General features: G+C 37.3%; 1 protein-coding gene across 1 annotated transcript in view; it reads right to left on the minus strand.

Moving 5' to 3' along the window:
- The window catches only part of DCC (DCC netrin 1 receptor), a 1,052,419-nt gene that overhangs the window by 890,215 nt on the left and 142,746 nt on the right, over nucleotides 1-19,458 (minus strand). The window lies entirely within an intron of this gene.

Raw genomic sequence — 19,458 nt, forward strand, 5'->3', positions numbered from 1 at the left:
CCATCACATGCTAGGAGTTTCCTTATATGTCCTACATTCTCCTCGTCCAAAATTTCCCTACACAAATACCACCAAAGAGCAAATAGATCACAAAGCAAAACCTAATTGCGTTTTTCCCCTTAATTGAGGAGCATTTATTAAGTTCCAACTTTGTACCTTGTACTAAGCTAAGCATTAGTGACATAAAGACAAAAATGAAGCAGTCTCTGCTGGCAAGGGCCTTGCAATCTAGCTGAGGGGGACAACATTTATGGGTATGGGCAAAATAGAAAAAAGGCAATTGGGGGCAAATGTGAAGCAGTTGGGGAGATCAGGCAAAGCTTCATGTAAAAGGAAGTTTTTGAACTGAGCATTAAAGAAACTTAGGTTCTAAGAGGTGGCATTGATGAGGGCGTACATTACAGGTATTGGAGACAACGAATGCAAAGGCATGGCAATGAGAGATGGAGGGTCATATGTGAGAAATAGTAAGAAGCCCACTTTGGTTAGACTGGATGTAAAGGGAGTAACATTAATGAATTTGGGGCCTTGTTACTAAAGGCTTTAAATGCCCCAATGAGGAGTTTGTTTACATTTTACTCTCAAAGTGATAGAGAGCCCTTGGAATAACTTCAGCCATGTAGTCAGAAATGGATTTTAAGAAAATGCCTTTTTCAGTTCTATAAGAAATGACTAGGAGTAAGGAGAAATCTGATGAAGACAGGGAAATCATTTAGGGTTTCAATGATCCAAATACAGGAAGGTTGATCATAAGATCCTACATATCTTGAGGCAAACATTTCAAGCCATAGAGTCCAATCCCCTCATTTTATAAATAAGGAAACTGCAGGCCAAAGGAATGAAATGAAGTGTTCAAGTTCACACAGACAATAAATAGTAGTAAGGATTTGAACCTTGGCCTTCCACTCCAAATCCCTAACTTTGGGGGAAATTATTTCTCCCTGGAAAACTCTCCAATCCCATCCCACCAAGGGAAATTAATTGCTCTGCGTTTTTCATCTGTCATTGTGTGTGTGTGTGTGTGTGTGTGTGTGTGTGTGTATAAATTAGAAAGAGATACAAATTTATAGATATAGATAGATATCTATATATACACATATAAACATATATATACACATATCATATATGTATAATTTTCCCCCAATTACAATCAGATATAGGTTTTACATGTGCAATCATGCATGTAAAAGATTCCAATTCGATAGTTCTGTTTTGTCCTTTGTCCTAGGCAGGGCAGCATTTTGTGTATTATTCAGTTTTGGATGTTAGTTTGAAGGCCTCAATACAGACTTTTATGATCCTGAGTCTTCCCAGCTGAGCACATCAGGCAGTTTCACTCTTAGTTGATTTCTTGATAGCACTGCCTGCAGAGGTATCACACAAGGAGTTTCCCCTGAAGGCTTAGCCTCTAGGATGTGGAGAACATCCACTATCATGTGGGATACACCTTTGTTATGGTTAAGAATGAAAATTATGATGTTTCATTTGATTTCATAGCACAAAAAGGAGTTTTCTCCCTGACAATCACATTATCTTTACCTATCTTTCTCATAAAACAAAACAGAGCTGTGGGTCAAAAAACTGTGAAGTAAAACACTTGCAGCTCCTCTCTCTCCCTGTACCCCCTACATCCCATAATTCCTCACAGTTTGAGAGCTTAGTCCCAGGGATAGACCCAAAGTAGGAAAGAAATTCAAATGTACAACTTGTCATTTTCATCAAAGACTTTTTTTTTAAAAGAGAGAACCTTTATTAAGGGTTTCTATTAAGTCACAATTTGTTCCTTATGTATTTCCACATACCCCAAAGATACTAGATGTATTTTTATAAAAATATCTTATCAAGGGGCGGCCAGGTAGCACAGCGAGAGCACCGGCTCCAGTGTCAGGATGACCTGGAGATTGAATCCCGGGCTCAGACACTTAGCACCCACCCAGAAACACCTGACTGTGTAACCTTGAGCAAGTTACTTAACCCCAATTGCTTAGGGGCAGCCAGGTGGCTCAGCAAGTAAGAGCACCGGCTCCAGTGTTGGGATGACCTGGATCAAATCTGGGCTCAGATACTCAGCATCACACCCAGAAATAACTGGCCGTGTAACCTTGAGCAATTTGAGCAAGTTACTTAACCCCGATTGCTTTAAAAAAAAATCTTATCAAGAAGGCTGCATGCTGGCACTTTTAGGGGAGTATGCTTTTCCATCAGATCAGGCTCACAAAGGTATCTTTTAATAACAACTTCTTTTCTCTTCTTGGCCACCTCAGGGAATCTCCCCATTTATTAAACAGAAAAACTGAAGCAATTCAGAAAGATGTTCTTAGTCAACTCAGGTTGACTGAAAGTTCATACTCCCTTAAAAGCATCTTTGGATGAGTGAGCATCAGATGAACATTTCATAGTTCTCTGAGGAACATAGGGGATACAATACCTCAGGAAAAATGACTAGGATTGGCATTTCGGAAAGATCAACAACAAAATTATAGATGGAACAGGGAGGCAATGTACTTTGGAGTCAGAAGATGATGAACAGAGCCCTGGCTAGACATTGAATCATGACATGAGGGGGAAATTCAACTGAGTGGTAGAAGTGAAATGAAAGGATGTCTTAGGTATGGTTAATCCTCTTTATGGTGGCAATAGAATACAGTCAGAGGTTATGAACGTTTAGGAGACTGAGGACCTAGGAATTCATGGCGTTCAAAGGTCACAAGTATTGGATTATGAGACAGGTATTAAATTTATTAAAGATGAAGAAAAGTAACCTAGAGGTATATACATGGGATTGAGATGGGAAGAGAAGCATCAGCTAAGTAACAAGAGCAGCAGGGTCTGAAAGCAGCAGTGGAGAATGAGCAGGACGGCCACTCTGCCTCCTGACATTTGTGTGAGGGGGAGTGAAGAATGGACCTTTGGCCAGGTGGGTAGCATTTTACAGAATATTCAGTTTTGGATTTTACTATGAAAGTCTCAGTGAAGGCTTTAATGAATCTGGGCCTCCCTAGCTTTGTCAGGCAGGCTCACTTCAATTGTTTTCCTTCCTTCCTTCCCTCCCTCCCTCCCTCCCTCTCTCCCTCCCTCCCTCCCTCCCTCCCTCCCTCCCTTCCTTCTTTCCTTCCTTCCTTCCCTTTCTTCCTTCCTTCCTTCCTTCCTTCCTTCCTTCCTTCCTTCCTTCCCTTTTTTCCTTCCTTTTTTTCTTTTTTTGGAGGGGAGAGGGTGGGGCAATTGGGGTTGTGTGACTTGCCCAAGGTCACAAGGCTGGTAACTATTAAGTGTCTGAGGTCGAATTTGAACTCAGGGCTGATGCTCTATTCACTATGCCACCTAGCCTAGCCACCCCTTCAGTTGTTTTCTTGATAGCACTGTCTGCAGAAGCATAACACAAGGGGTTTCCCCTGAAGGAACAGCCTCTGGGTACTGTGAGACACTCTAGGAGTTTTAGAGAGTGTCAGGAGGGGGTGGGGAATTTAGGACAAAATAATGTTTTGACTGAGCACCAAAGTATGAAAGGAATGTGAAATTGAGAGTAGGAAGAAAGGAAGTTCATTAACCATAAAGAAAAGTTCCAAGAAATACAATGGAAAGATCCAAGAATGGAATGATTAGGTGGGGGGAGGGAAGGAAAATAGTCTGTGGCAATGGTTGATGTGTGCAGCATTTGCCATTGATGTGCAAATTAGTTTGATGTCCAGGGACGTTTAGGTCCTCAGGACAATCAGTATTTTAGGGAATGAGGTACTCTGCCCTCTTAGGAAAATAACTTTGGGAAAGGGAAATGATAGCTACCACATGCAGATTGCAGTGTCAGCCCAGGTGTCAAGGGACAGGTATACTACTGGGCACTGCGATATTCACACATCACTGGGTCATAGTGCTAGTAGCTGTTACCTCCTCCTCATCCTCCATAAAACAGGGTCAACCTTTCTTTTGTTTCTACTTGTACCCACACCCTTAAATGATGCCTAATTAGATTCTAGGTGTGGGAAGAAATCCCATTATGGAATCATTTGATTTCCTTCCCTTAAAAGAAGCCATTCCCTTGTGCCCAGCTCCACCCAAATCCTGTTTACTATTGGCCACTTATCAACAAACCATCTTCAGCAAACCAACCACAGACCCCCTTCCTCCCATTTGTGAAAGACAGCATTAGTCAATCTAAAAAAACATATGTCTAAATGACCTTGTCTGCATCTTACAGGTCCTCTTATGAAAGAAATAAGAATGTTGTCTAAGCATATTTATATTCATTTCTTCCTTCTGAAATAATGACTTTCCAACTGTGTAGAGAAGCATAGAAGCAAAGAAATCAGGGATTTTGAAGATGAACACTCACAAAGAAAATGTCTTCACTTATTAACAAATAGTAGGTAAGAGGCTTGCATGGGAAATATAACTAAAAGGACCTGGGACATTTATAAGATCTAATGATTTGTTATTATTATTATTTTGCAAATATACAGCTTTAGTTTTTCTTTTGTTTTGTTTTAGTTGTCCATTGATTGTGGTGGCATATTCTTATAACCTGCTACTAGGAGAATAACTCTTGTAGGAATCTTGAGCTTAGGAATCTCTAAAGTAGACCTAAAAATAGTCAGGCTTCTGCATTATTTTGGCACCAACGTGGTGAGCCTCTGGGATCAGGGAGCCAGCAGGTTGCCAAAGGAAGAATGGATCAATCCAAGTCAGAAACAGAGTTGGGTCTTAGCTTCTTTGCCAATCAGCAGTAGGATTGGATCATGATTGGCCACTATACTTCTAGGTGAGATGGTTAGATGGGGAAACATAATTGGAGGAGGGGTATATATCATCTGAAATATTAGCATAACTAATAAACTTGTTATTCTCTTTGATGAATATCACCCCCTCCCTTTTTGTTCTTCTTCTTCCTATGTGGTACAGTGAATATAGCACTGGGGCTGGAGTCAGGGAGACCTGAATTTAAATTGGGCTTCATATATTTGCTATCTGTGTGACCCTGAGCAAGTCACTTAACATTTTTTTTGCATCAGTTTCCTCAATTGTAAATTGTATATAATATTTGTATTTAACTACCAGGCTTATTGTAAGGATCAAAGAAGATAATATTTGTAAGGTATTTACCATGGTGTCTGGAATGCTGTAGATGCTTAATAAATCCTTTTCTTCCTTCCTTCCTTCCTTCCTTCCTTCCTTCCTTCCTTCCTTCCTTCCTTTCTTTCTTTCTTTCTTTCTTTCTTTCTTTCTTTCTTTCTTTCTTTCTTTCTTTCTTTCTTTCTTTCTTCCTTCCTTCCTTCCTTCCTTCCTTCCTTCCTTCCTTTCTTCCTTTCTTTCCTTATTTACATTCTTGCCTTAATGCCTTCCTCAACATAATAACTAATTTAATCCTGATGAACTGATCCCATCAGACTACCTCATCTCATAACCAGCACATCAACTTCTTTATTGGCTAGAGATTGCTGAATTTAATGTTTAGCCTCCTGTTTTCAAGCCATCATTATAACTGACCTGATAATGGAAGGAAAATTGTCCCCCAATTTGACCTTCCTCCTTGATAGCCTTTGGGCTTTGCTGCACCTGCCTAAAACAGTCTACAAACAGCTCTGCTCTGCTCTATCCTGCTGCATCTGCATCTGGCAGTGATGTTAAATATAGTGTCACAAATGAGACACAATTGAAGGCTAACGTGTGTGATGTAGGCGGTGTGTTAATAGGTATTTACTTATGAAAATATTCTGAAAATGTGACGATTACAAAAATTACATGAGCTTATCTTTCTCTTACTGAAGTTAAGATGAAAGGAAATAGGAAATGATGTTTTTTTTGTTTTTTGTTTTTAATAAGCTATTCTGTTTCAGGCATTCAGAGAATTGATAGTGGATTTTTTTAAATTGAAAATACTTTGATAGTGTTACAGATACCTCATCACACCTACATGTTTTCTCCCTGTTAATTGGAACTATTCCTCATGTCAGAAACTCAAATATATATTGGAAATTAATTCTTAATCCCACCTTATCTATGTTTTGTATCTTTGAGCATGTTTCCATTGTGTTCTTCTGTTGTTTCTTGGTGAAGTTAACTGTATAGACCTAGAATATTTTTCAGATAGTCAAAGGCCATTCATTCTCTTCTATCACTCAAGTGAAAAGGTTAGGGACTGGATCTATGAATTCATTGGTACAGACAACTCTCAGATGAGGAGGCTCCGCCAATAAAGGATGGCAACTTTTCTATAACATATGGTCTTACAGAGTTTCCTGGAACACTGCTGTCCAACTCAAATAGAAACTGAGGCCACTAATTGATACCTAAGGGTTCCTTCTGGCTGCATATTGATATAGCTTTAAAAGGTGATGTTAGCTCTGTTTTTTTTATTTTGTAAAATATTTCTCAATTATATTTTAATGAGTTTGACACTTCTGGCCTAGAGTACTTTGAGTTTAAATGATTTAGCTAGGGTCACCTAATCAGTCTGCTTCCTCCCTCCCCCTCCCCCCATGGAAGCATGCAATCCCATATAGGTTCTACAAATACCTTTACTTTAGTCAAGTTGTAAAGAAGGATTATAACCAATGGAATGAACAAAGAGAAAGAAGGAACAAAAGGAAACAAAAAAGAGATAGAGTAAGTAGTTTGCATCAATCTCCATTCAGACTCTGTAAATCTTTCTTTGGATGTGGATAGCCCTTTCCATCCTCAGTCTTTGGGAGTTGTCTTATCAAGTAACAGTCTTTAACAGGCCTCAGTTTGACTCATCATTGATATTTCATACAGGAGACAAGAAAGTTTGTAACCTGGTATTTTCAAAGTTCATTTTACACAGTTATAAAGAATCATTGCTTTTCTTGTATCTAATTGATTGTGTGGTCAACACTTTATCAACGATAAATGATGAACTGATATATACTTATGAAATCACTTTTGATTAGGGGATTTCTTTTCTGTTAGGTTAAAAAAAGTGTGGACCTCTCACATTTTAAAGGTGATGAAACTGAGAATCAAAGAGGTTTAGTAATAATGTGAGAAAGAAATAAAGCCTTCCTTCAATTAGAGGTGTTGAGAAGTAGACTGAGGTATGGAGAGAGGTAGTGGCTCCCCACTCCTTGGGGGTTTTCCCTTCCACCAGACAACAGAGGCTGTATACCCACTTTGGGGGTATGTTATGAAGGGGATTGCTATTATGTATGGTTTGTAATAAAGAGCTACTAAGGTCTTTTCCACCTCCCAGATTCAGGGGTTCTGTAAGAGTCAGAGGAAGGAATGAATCCAGACCCTCTGACTCTAGATATAGATGTCTTTCCACAACAGCAAGAAGACAACTTTGGTTACAGAATGACTCTGAAGACATAATTCAATGGTAAATTTTATTATTCTCTTTTTATTAAAAAATATTTTGAACTTGACAAATAAAAGAATCATTTTCATATAGAGGAGAGGATGATATTTGAAACTATAAATCTCTATCTGGTAGAGTTTTGTTTTTCAAGGATTTAAAAAAAAATTGGTATGTAACTTTCAAAGGTGCCCTCCTTAGCATGTGGGCTTTTATTTCTTCAGTTCTTTTTTCTTTTTCATTGAGGGGATTGGAGGAGGGCAACTCCCTCCTTAGCACTCTACTCCCATCTACCATGAAACTGAAAACAAAACCAAACCCTTGTAATTAATGAGAACAGTGAAGCAAAATAAGCACCCATGTTAACTGTGTCAAAAATGTACATCTCAATTTGCATCTTTAGCCCACCAGCTCTCTGTAAGGAAGTGAGTAGTATGCTTTCTTATTGGTCTTTTGGATTCATGGTTGCTCATTGCATTGGCCAGAGTTCTTAATGTCCTGCAACTTTTAGTCAAACAAGCCAGCCTGGTTTCTCAGTGTGATAATGAATTTCACACAACTGATATTACCAAGAATTTGCCAAAAGGAACATTATTGTCAAAAATGAGTTAATCGGTTTGAACAAAATTTACACTCAAAATGGTTTTATATATCTTTAGGAAGTCTTGTATTTGGGGTTCAAAAGGAGGTAACGGAGGATGCTAAGAGGATGGTCCTGCCAGAAGTGAGAGGTCTTATATGTCAGAGAATCTGGTACTCACCTCTCTGTGCGTTGGGGAGCAGACATTCAAGAAAAGGGTATAATAATAATGGAATCTGGGAAGTGGTTATGTCAGGCTAGCGAACATAAATTAGGAACAGAGTGAAAGGCATAGCATGATATAGTTGTCCAAAAGGGGAGTAACTGCTCCCTTCCAGGAAGGAAATACACATACTCTCCATATCAGTGCCCTGTGGGAGAATCGGTAAAGATATTGAGTATCCCATAGTTACAGAAGTGTATTTGTTTCATTAGTTCTGAAGTACTAATAAAGAAAGGAAGAGAAAGAAACAAGCAAATAAGCAAACAAACCAAAAAAAGAATTAGAGAGCTAGAAGATCTGGTCAATGGGTTACATAATGAAGCCACAGCTGACAAGCTCAGATCATAACAGCAGGTCACAGTAGGAATGTGACTGACAAAAATCATGATCCCTGACATTCCCCAGGAAGGGTAAGGTAACAAAATTTGATGAGCCAAGGCCAGGTCCTAACACACATCAGGGGCAAAGGAGAGAGTGAAATAATCCTGGGAAGTACCCAAAAAGGCAGCATATAAAAGGCAGCCAGAAGTAATAAAGGCTAAGTCAGGACTCCTGTACCATTCAAGTTCTGGTTATCAAGAGCAGGTGATGGATGGGAAGATAGGCAAACAATTAGACAGCCAATATAAAAGCTCAGGCCTCAGGAAAGAGATGCTGGGAATGAATTGATATTGGAATTCTATCTTCTAGAACAGAACTGCATACTATTTGGTGGCTAGCCCCGTACCTCAAGGTGGCAGTAGGTGGTCCAGACTTGGGAGATGAAAAATTGATTCAGTTTGGGTATTGTAAGGAATTTGGAGCCTAAGATATAAGTGTATTCTGAATATTACTAATTCATGGGTAGGTCTTCCATAAAGTACTTTACCTGTACAGGTATAATGTATTTTTTTCCCACATATAAACCCTAGCAAAAATACAAAAACAAAATCCTGACCCTTTGTATTACAAGTATATTGAAGATCAAATGAAGATGACAAAGTACTTCCAAAATGGTAAATTCTATATGAATGATACATATGATTATGATTTAGAGAGTTGGGTAAGATTTTGAGTTTGGAATACATTTTGAAGTAATCATAAACCTGATTTTCCAAGGGCGAATACAGTGCCTGAAATGTCTTAAATACATATTTGATAATATCTAGTCATGTTGTCAGAAGGGAGCTGGTGGGGAGGAGCCCAGCTTCTTCAGCAAACATCAATCAGCTAATATTCTGCCTAGCTGCACAATCATTTCCTCTAATGAGAGGATTGTAATTGTTACTTATGATGACTTTACACATCATTGCTGATTAGTGCAGGGGAAAAGAAGGTCTCTATAGCCCGGTGCTCTCAAATATTGTGTTACTCTGTGGCTGGGAGAAAGCCTTTGCTTTTCATGAGCCTAATTGATTGTGTGGTTTCAACACTTTATCAACAACAAATGATGAAGCCAATGCGCATTTATAAAATCACCTTTAATTACAGGATTATTTCTTCATCATGTTAAAAAAATATCATTGTCTGTCATTTATATGAAAATACTTGTGTCTTCAGCTATTAAATAACATGCAAAAGCCTTCAGTTTCTGACTTATTACAACGTTTATTCCAAACACTTCAACTTGGCATTCTATGCCTTTCTGAAACTATTCAATTAATCAACATTTATTATGAACCTACTGAGAACCAGGTCCTCCACTTGGCATGAAGCATACAAAAACAAAATGGAAACAATCCCTTCCCTCAAGGATCATATTTGGTCAAGTGATATAACATGTACTTATAAAGTGTACATATATAGATACACATATACATATATATATATATGTACACACACATACACACACACACATACACACGACAATGTTGGGAAGGGAGGCCCTGAGAGGGTGTGGAGGCTTTAGAAATGTTTTATGTAAAAGGTGGTAATTGAGCTGAATCTTGAAGGAAACCAAATAGTCAAATAGTCAAAACTTAAGAAGGAGGTACATTACAGGTACAAGAAATATCTAATGTAAAGAAGTATATGACAAATAATTCCAAAATCTTTGCCAAGAAAATCCCAGATAGAGTCACAAAGAATTGCACATAGCTGAAACAACTGAATGACAATGATGTGAAGAAAGAGAGGGAAGAAAAGTATTATCTTGAGTAAGGAACAGTCAGCAGTCCAGTTTGGCTGGATTGTAGAGTGAGGGAATGTGAGTAATGCATATTAAGGTTGCAAAAGGTAAGGTGAAGTTAGGTTGAGAAGGTTAAATGCCCAACAGAGTTTATATTTGAACCTAGAGGTAACAAGGAACCATTTTCCTTTGATGCCAATGAAACTGACATAGGTAGACCTAACCTTAACAAAATTTATTTTAGAGCATATGTGGAAGACATATTAGAGAGACAAGAGCCTTTAGGGAGGGAGATCAATTAGAACACTTGAAATAGTATAGGTGTCAGGTGATGTCGCTCTTACTTAGGGTAGTGACTATGTGAATAGAAAGAAGTGGTCAAGGATATCAGTGAAGTTGTGGAATTGCGTGACTGGAAGGATGGCTGTGCCTAGAACAGAAAAAGAAAAGCTTGATAAATGGGTTTGGTGAATAATGAATCCTGCCTTGGACATGTTGAGCTTGAGGTATCTTTATCAAATTCAGTTTGAAATGCTTAATAGGCAGTTGGTGATGTTGCAGCCTGATATGTAGATACAGAATAATCTTCATAGGGAAAGCAGTTCAACGAAATGTAAGCGATAAAGTCACTAATAGAGAAAGTAGAGAGAGTGAGCAGAGTAAGGTAATGCTCCTATGCTGAATCTACCTGATGTTCAACTATCCAACTTGATCTCTTACATTTCCTGAACACATAGCCACAGTTTCAGTCAGGCCGGGCTGCTCAATTTGTTAGGAAAAAAACATGAACATTTCTATTTCCACACTTTTACCTATACTATTTTCTCTTGACTAAATCTCATCCCCTTCAGTTGTTTCTGACTATTTGTGACCCTGTTTGGAGTTTTCTTGACAAAGATACAGGAGTGATTTACCATTTCCTTCCCAACTTCATTTTACAGATGAGGAAACTGAAGCAGACAGGGTTAAATGACTTGCCCAGGGTCACACAGCTAGTAAGTGTATGAAGTCATATTTGAACTTAGGAAGATGTTTTTTTTTTTACTCCAGGCCTAGCATTCTATCTACTGGGGTGACACCCCCTTTCCTCTTAGACAGCACTAATGTGGTTACATTCTTTAAAATTCATTTTGAGTTCCCAAACATTTCTATATCTTCCATAGAGCTTTCCCCAACTACTTTAATTCATCACTGAGATCATTCTGTAGGAATTATTTGGTATTTATTTAATGGACACTTCATAATCATCTACATATGTGTCATATTTCCTTAGTACAATAAAGGTCCTTGAGGGTGGGGACTCTTATTTTGCCTTTGTATACCCAGTGCCCCACATAGTGCTTTCTTTGTACATAGTACATGCATAATAAATATTTGTTGAATAGAATGGAACTGATCTTGTACAACATATTCTGTAAGGGCCATAGGGGCATTATATTTGGCACATATTGACAGACCATCTTGTATTATTATTTACTTAATTGAACATTTTCCTCGCTCCCCAGAGAGGAAAGTTATCATAGTTTTTGGTAGGTACTATTTTTTTTACACTTTTTTCAAATCCCCCCCATGAGCCACATCAAGAAAGGCTTCATTAAATATGTGTTACCTTGCCAAAAGCTAAGTGATTAGGGGAAGAATTTTACCTCTTCTGATGAGGTATGTTCTTTGGGAGCCCCCTGGAGCTCTCCTTGAGTCCTTGAGGTACAGGCTCTGGGAACCCCACTTGAACTATGATTAAATTTAATGAGACATTTGCATGAGGCCATAAGACTTATATTGTGGTTGGGCCCAAACCTTGGTTACTAGCCTTCCCACCCTTGAACCTATCAAAATATCAATCCACACTTGAACTGGCCTAACCCACCATTATCTGTAGTCTCCAGGTAGTCTCCTGGTAGCCTCCAGGCAGCCTCCAGCATCTTCCCACCCTTAATCACTCATTGACCTCATCTGACTTCTCCTGAAGATCTTCCCCAAACTCCTCCTCTAGACCACCCCTAGATTCTTCCCACAACCTTTCTATATATAAGATCCCATCTTCCCTCCATGTGGGTGAGAGCACCATAGAATTTTCCAGCACATACTTACTCTATGTGTAGTACAAGCAAACTTTTAATAAATTTTACTTTTTTTGGCTGAGAGAAGGCTTGAGTCAAATTCATTCAGCAGGACATGGCGTGTTGGTATTTCGGGGTCTCCAGAGCATCCCTGACCCTCTTTATGGGTGACCTCTTCATTTAAGAACTCAAGGAGAACTCAAGGGGGCTCCCAGAGCCCATACCTCATTACTTCCATTTCATTTGTTCAAAAATAACTAGAGTATACTAATTTTATTCATTGTTATTTTGTCATTGTTTAAAAAAAAACTAACAAATATATTTTCTCCCTGTAAACAGTAAAATCTAGTCTTTAATTTTAAGCCCTGAGTAAAACAGTTGTCTGTTAGTAACACACCTCCCCCTCACCTTAAAGACTACATTCTGGGATTAAAAATGAACATGTTAAGAAACCAAGAAAACAATAAACCACTCTCTAATGGCATGGCATTTCTCTGTTCTGTAACTCAATTTGAATTACATTTCTTTTCTTGTAACAAAGAAAATGGCAAAATAAATTATGCCCTGTACATCTCTCCCTGAATTTTAAAAAGAGCTAGTTTTCCCCAGTCATATATAGTTTAGTTTGAAAAAAAAAACAGAGCTTTAATTTTATTTATTACAAAATTATTCCTTAGCATCTTATGATGCTAAGAAATCTAAATTCAGCCATCTTTGCTGATCAAGCAGCCATCAGTTAAAATGTATTTAGAACATCTTTTCTGCCCCTTTAAAAAAGGTTCCATATCATTTCTAAAGAATTTTAGAAACAGGTCAAACTGTTCAACTTCATAACATTTCAGAATAGAAGAAATGTTGTAATTTTGGGTAAACTCATGAATGGAACACCCATTTATGGATGAATATGTTTTATTAAGGAGAAATGCTTGATTATATGACTAAATTTCCCCTATACAAATAATTTTATTTCTTTAGCTCTCTAAAATCTAAGAAATTCTGTAGAATTCTTTGGATATTTACAATTTAGTATCCTTTCTAATCATAAGTAAAACCATACTGTTATAGACTGTATGGTGAAAAATAAAGAAATAGTATCACTCACAAAAAGCATTTTTTCCCTAAATTTCTTACATGGGCTAATTTTAAATAGGCAAGTCAAGAGGTCGCAAATGTTTACATTGCTTACAAAAGGGACTGAAATCATGTAAACGTCAAATTCCTTTACAATACTTAACATTGTTGTGCACATAGTAGGTAAATCAGCAGCAGAAGAATGAACAAATGAATACAGAAATACAGAATTAAATGAAATTCAACTTTCTTCTTTTATTCAATTACTCCAATTATAAAATTGTGTGTGTGTGAGTGTGTGAGAGATAAGGGGTGTGGGAGGGAAGAAGGAAGGTAGAGAGAGAGATAAAGGATGGGGAGGGAGAGTAAGACAGTGAGAGGGAGCCCAAGAGAGGTGGAGGTAGAGTAACTTGCTCAAGATAATTCAGGTAATAAGCAAGTGTCAGAGGTGGGATTCAAACCCTGGTTCCCCAGATCTTGAATTAGTGTACTCTATTCTCTTAAATCAATAGCGTTTATCATTCCAGTTGATCTATTTATCTAGAAGGATTTCAAAGATCTACAGAACAATCAAACTAAAAGGTCTTAACAGTTGAGATAACTGGAAGTATAAACATGCCCAAGAGGAAAGCATATCTTCTGATCATTTTGACATTTATTAATCTTCTATTATGTGCAAGGTAATTGGCAAAGCACTAGAGATAGAAAGGCAAAAATAACATTATCCTTCCCCTTAAGGTATTTATTTTACAGAATTCAGTTAATATAATCCGTACAGAAGTAGAGAACTGGGTACAGGGTCAGGAGGACATGCATTCAAATCCAGCTTCAATCATTTACTAGCTTTGTGATCCTGGGCAATTCACTTAAATTCAGACAGAATCAGTTAGTCCAACTGTAAAATGGGAATCATATTGCTTACCTCACAGGGCTATTGCAAGGATCCAATGACTTAATATTTGCAAAGATTTTAGCATAGTACTTGGCACAATGAAGGTAGTTAATAAATGCTCCTTTTCTCTCCCTTCCCTACCCCAAATACAAAGTAATTTCAATAACTGGAGAGAATAGGAATAGCCTCCTGAAGCACATAGTACCTGAAATATGCTTTAAAAAACAGCTAGGAATTTTCTAAAGCAGAGACTAGTAGAGAATGCATTTTAAAAATGCAAGTGTGCTTGTATAAATCCATGGGCATTGGAAGTGGAATAAGGTGTGTATGTGTGTGTGTGTGTGTGTGTCATACACACACATATAATGTATATAAAAAATTCAACTATAAGAATACCAATAATATCAAGGGAATCAATGGAAAAAAATGAGAAGGGAGCCTAGATCTCAAACTGCTCTACAAATCGCTAAACTTAAAAATTACTTACTACTTGGTAAGAAATAGAGAGGTTGATCAGTGGAAAAGATTAGATACACAATATACAGAAGCAAATGAGCAAGTAATCTGTGTTTAGTAAACGTAAAAATTTCTGCTACTGAGGTTACCTCACTCTGACAAAAACTGTTGAGAAAAGGGGAAAGTATCAAAACAGAAACTAGGCATAGAACAGTTTCTCATACCATATACCAAGGTAAGATCAAAATAGGTACATGAAATAGACATAAAAGATAGTATCATTAGCAAATTAGTGGAGTAAGGAAGAAATTACTGATCAACTCTATGAATCTGGAAAGAATTCATAACCAAAAAAGAAATACAGAGGTCCACAGGAAGTAAAATAAATAATTTTGATTATATATTTTAAATGCTCAACTTATCAATGCAACTCAAATGAGAAGGAAAGTAGGAAACTGGGAGAAACCATTGTAACAAGTTTCTCTGATGAATGTATCATTTCTAAAATGTACAGGGAAGTGAGTGAAATCGACAAGAATAAGAAGCATTTGCTAATTGATAAATGGTTAAAAGATATGAATGAAGAACAAATCAAATTTATCAAGAGTTTATGAGAAAAATACGTGAGACCAATCACACACCTGTCATCCAGGACAAAAACACCTCAATTCTGATATGACTCATATGAACATCATCAATCTAAGGGACGAGAGTTCATTTAAACTTCTGGCAGCACTGATTCTACCCTAGGTGCTGTTCGTTAAACAACTAGGCAGAGGAGTGAGTACTGTAAAGGGATTTCTGGAAAAATCTCTATCCTACAAAACTGCTGAATGAGATGATCACAGAAACCAAAATGAACCAAAAACTAGATTTTATTGGGAACCACCACAGTGGCAAAAAGAGTTGTTTTCAGAGGCATCCCTGGATATTGGATATTTACCTGTGATTGGGTTTAGGCTCAGGGAACCACCTGGAATCTTCCCACTTACTGAGGAATTTGCCTGAGGACATAAGTCTTTCATTATCCTAGGCACAAATCTCTGTTACTCTTAACCTAGCCTAGCTCTCCATTATTCTATTTCTTCCCACCCTTGATTCTGTCAAAATATCTACCATGTTTCCCCGATAATAAGACACTGTCATTATTTGTTTTGGACAGAAAAACACCAGAGGGCTTATTTTCAGGGGAGGGCTTATTTTAATGAACATTGACAGCAATTTTAATAAACAGGTAAATGTGAACAAAAAAATGTACCTTTATTCAATAAGTAAATCACTGGGGAAGAACAGGATGATGCGCTCACTGCTGCAGCTCTGATTGGATGCAGCTCAGAGTGCGGCGGGCGTTTTACCCGCGGGGGGGGGGGGAACGGTGCATACAGAGAGTACCATAATGTAGTGTTTAGTGCAGGGGATCACCTTCACTAGAGTAGCAATCTCAATAGGGCTTATTTTCGGGGGAGGGCTTATTTTAGAGGAATCTTACACAGTAAGGGGAGGGCTTATTTTCAGGATAAGTCTTATTATCTGGGAAACACGGTATACCCAAATCTGTCACCCTTAAACTAGCTTAGCCCTCTATTGTTTGTCATCCCCAGGTGGCCTTCTGCTACTTCCAACAATTTATCTCATTCCTGGAGTCTGACTTCAGTAGTCAAGATCCTCCTTAGACTTCTCCTCAAGACCTTACTCCCTCCTTTAGACCACTTTTAGGACCCTCCCACAATCTCTCTGTCTGTAAGATCCATATTGCCTCCTTGATGGTGCTGAGATTCAAAGTAGAGGAGATTCAATCTGACCTGCTTGTCAACACAAGCATGACAAATGCTTAGACTCCTAAAGAGTCTACCTCTAGCCATTATGGCAAATTTCTAATAAACTTTGCTTTTTGTTGACTGAGAGGAGGCTTGAATTCATTTGGCAGGTCCAGACATGTTGATATTTTGGGGTCTTGAAAGTCTCTAAGCCCCCAACCCTCAACAGCTGGAGCTATGACTGTACAAGGATATGTGTTCAGTGCAAAATATATGAAGAAGAAACCCATAAACTGAGTGTATATAATGTCTCAATAGGCAGAGGCTCAAACTCAGTTCAAGACATGAGAGACAATCATACTTTTTTTTTTTGGCCAAAAGATTAATTTTACTTCCTTGTTCAAATTTGAGCCATTGTGAAGTAATGATACAACTAAACAACAACAGCAATCTGGGGTCAAATACTCCCTGAATTTATTTGACTGTTTCCTTTGGTGGCATGGTTTAGGTTTGCAAGTCATGAAATTGGGTTGATTATTTGTTCCTGAACACTAGACCTGCAATTTATCAGACAAAAATTATAGCTTTATCTCTTTTGCATTCCCAATAATCCCCAAAGAACTCTACCCCATTCCTATCTGTTCCTCTTTCCAAAGGAAAAAATGTGGTCTTCTGCTAATATGGAGGAAAAGACTTTAACTCACCACACTCAATTCCCACACCTCAAAATATTACTCAGTTTTATCACCCACATCAGTACACTGAAAAGTTTTTGACTGTTTTCAGAGATCAAATCAATCCTGAAGGGATTAATATTTGTGCATACTAATGATATTAAAAAAAGTCACAGGTTATGAAGGCAATATCAAATGAAGCAAAATTGATGGAATGAGTCTATAATTTCCCAAACTAACTACTTTTAAGGATATTAGCAGCACCATCATCTCAATTCACTTTGACAGCTCTTAAAAGGAACTTAAGCTAAACCTCTTTTCTGTGGGTGGATCTCTGCTCTTCAGCTCAATTCATTCATAAAGACCAATAGACAGGACTTCTGTCTGAGAAATTAACATAGACCAACTGACAAGGCTTCTGTCTGAGAAATTAGCACAGATCAACAAAGAGCTGATATCACAAACATTCTTTCTGTAGGCCTCCCCACAAGCAAGTTCCCCTAGCCAACTCACACACATTTCTCTCTCTTGGCTCTGCTCCTCTCTCTGCTCTGTCCTTTTCCTCTAATCAATACAATATATTTAAGGATAATACTCTTTTAGGACATAGGAATTTTAGTATATTTGCTTAAAATGTGGCTAATTGTTCTTATTATTATTGTTAACCTTACCTTGGATCTGTCTGATTCTTTTCAACATAACATCCAAGGTATTTATGATAATCTTTGTCTATAGTTTGCATTAACAATTATATTTTGCTTCCTGTATTGCTTTTCTAGTTTTTCAACTAAGAATGGTGTGGAAAAAAAGGAAATGATCAATGTTAGGTACTTATTTCTAAAAGGAGAAACACCCCTCTCCCCTTGACACTCCCATTTGATCTCATCTAGGAAAAACTGGGCTTCATGCATTCAGATTATCTAGGAAAGCTTTAACTAAGGGAAAAGGAGCCTGATTGATAAGGTAGAAGAGATATCCAGATATATGCCCATAAACTGTGAGGAGAAAGTTAAATTCATGATGGGAGAAAGGTAAATGTATGAGGTATTGTTTGTTTTAGTTAAAGTCTGGAAGTTTTGCTTATCTATCTATATCTGTCTGTCTATCCATCCATCCATCTATCTATCTATCATCTATCTATCTATCTATCAATCTATCTATTTACCTATCTATCTTCCTATCATATGTGATCATCTATCTACTTTTGCCTCTGTTTTTAAATAGGTATACTATGCTGCCTTTTTGCTCTTAATCCTCTTAATAGCATTCTTACTAGCATTGTTTGTGATAACAAATTGTATTTCTGCATTTGGGATAGAATAATAGATAATCCTATGTGGTATAATAGGCAAAATTCTGTTTGCTATTTATTGTATTGCAAAATCTGAGTACAAATAGTCTAAAAAAGCTAGTTATAAAGTTTTCACAGGCATAGTATAAAATGGTGTCTGATATTTTTTCAGTTTAATCTTAGAAAAATAATTGGTTATGAGACAGAGATTTATTATTCAAACTTTTCCGCAAATGCCAACTTACTCCTTAATGTAAAATTTATATATATTTTGTGAGAAAACTCAGGAGATTTATAGTATTTGTAGCTTCCTGATTTTCCATGACATTGTATGTCTGCATATTTTTTTAAATACCCTACAATGCTGTAATTCATAGTAATTTCCTTAGTATTGTAACTTTCGGGCTTTACATTTTGTAGTGTGTGTGTGTGTATGTGTGTGTATCCATCTATATGTATATGTATATATGTGTACCTACTATATATGCATGTATATGTGTATGTATGTATGTCTGAATTTATATGTGGTGTGCGTATATGTGTGTCAACATTAAAGTGGAAGACTCTAATACGACACAATTTAATTGCTTTATAAAAACCTTGGTCAATTACATTGAGTTTCTTTCAAAAGCATAGTCACTATTCAATTCCTAGATTTTTAGCACTAAAAATTACTTTAGAGATATTATAATCCTACTATTTTATTTTACAGATAAAGAAACTGAGACCCAGAAAGGAGAAATGACTTGCTGATGGCCATACAGAGAGTAACTAGCAGAGCTGTGATCTGAACCCAAGTTTCATGAATCCTGGTCCAAAGTTCTACCACTGAATTGCTTTGGCCATTGAGGATTTGATTTATATTCACATGTCCCTTGAACATGAATGTTAGTTCATAACTCCCCAATTTCTAGAAGTTCATTAAAAAAAAAAAAACAATGGAATGTTTGTAGAATTCTACGAAATTACTTATTTTCTGCTGTCACTAATCTGCTAAGTAAAAGTATTGCATTATAAATGTGGAGTCCCCTAACATCA

Source organism: Petaurus breviceps, unplaced genomic scaffold (genome assembly GCF_028583685.1).
Source record: "Petaurus breviceps papuanus isolate PSGF00001 unplaced genomic scaffold, PetGlider_PUasm1.0 128, whole genome shotgun sequence".
Lineage (NCBI taxonomy): Eukaryota > Metazoa > Chordata > Mammalia > Diprotodontia > Petauridae > Petaurus > Petaurus breviceps.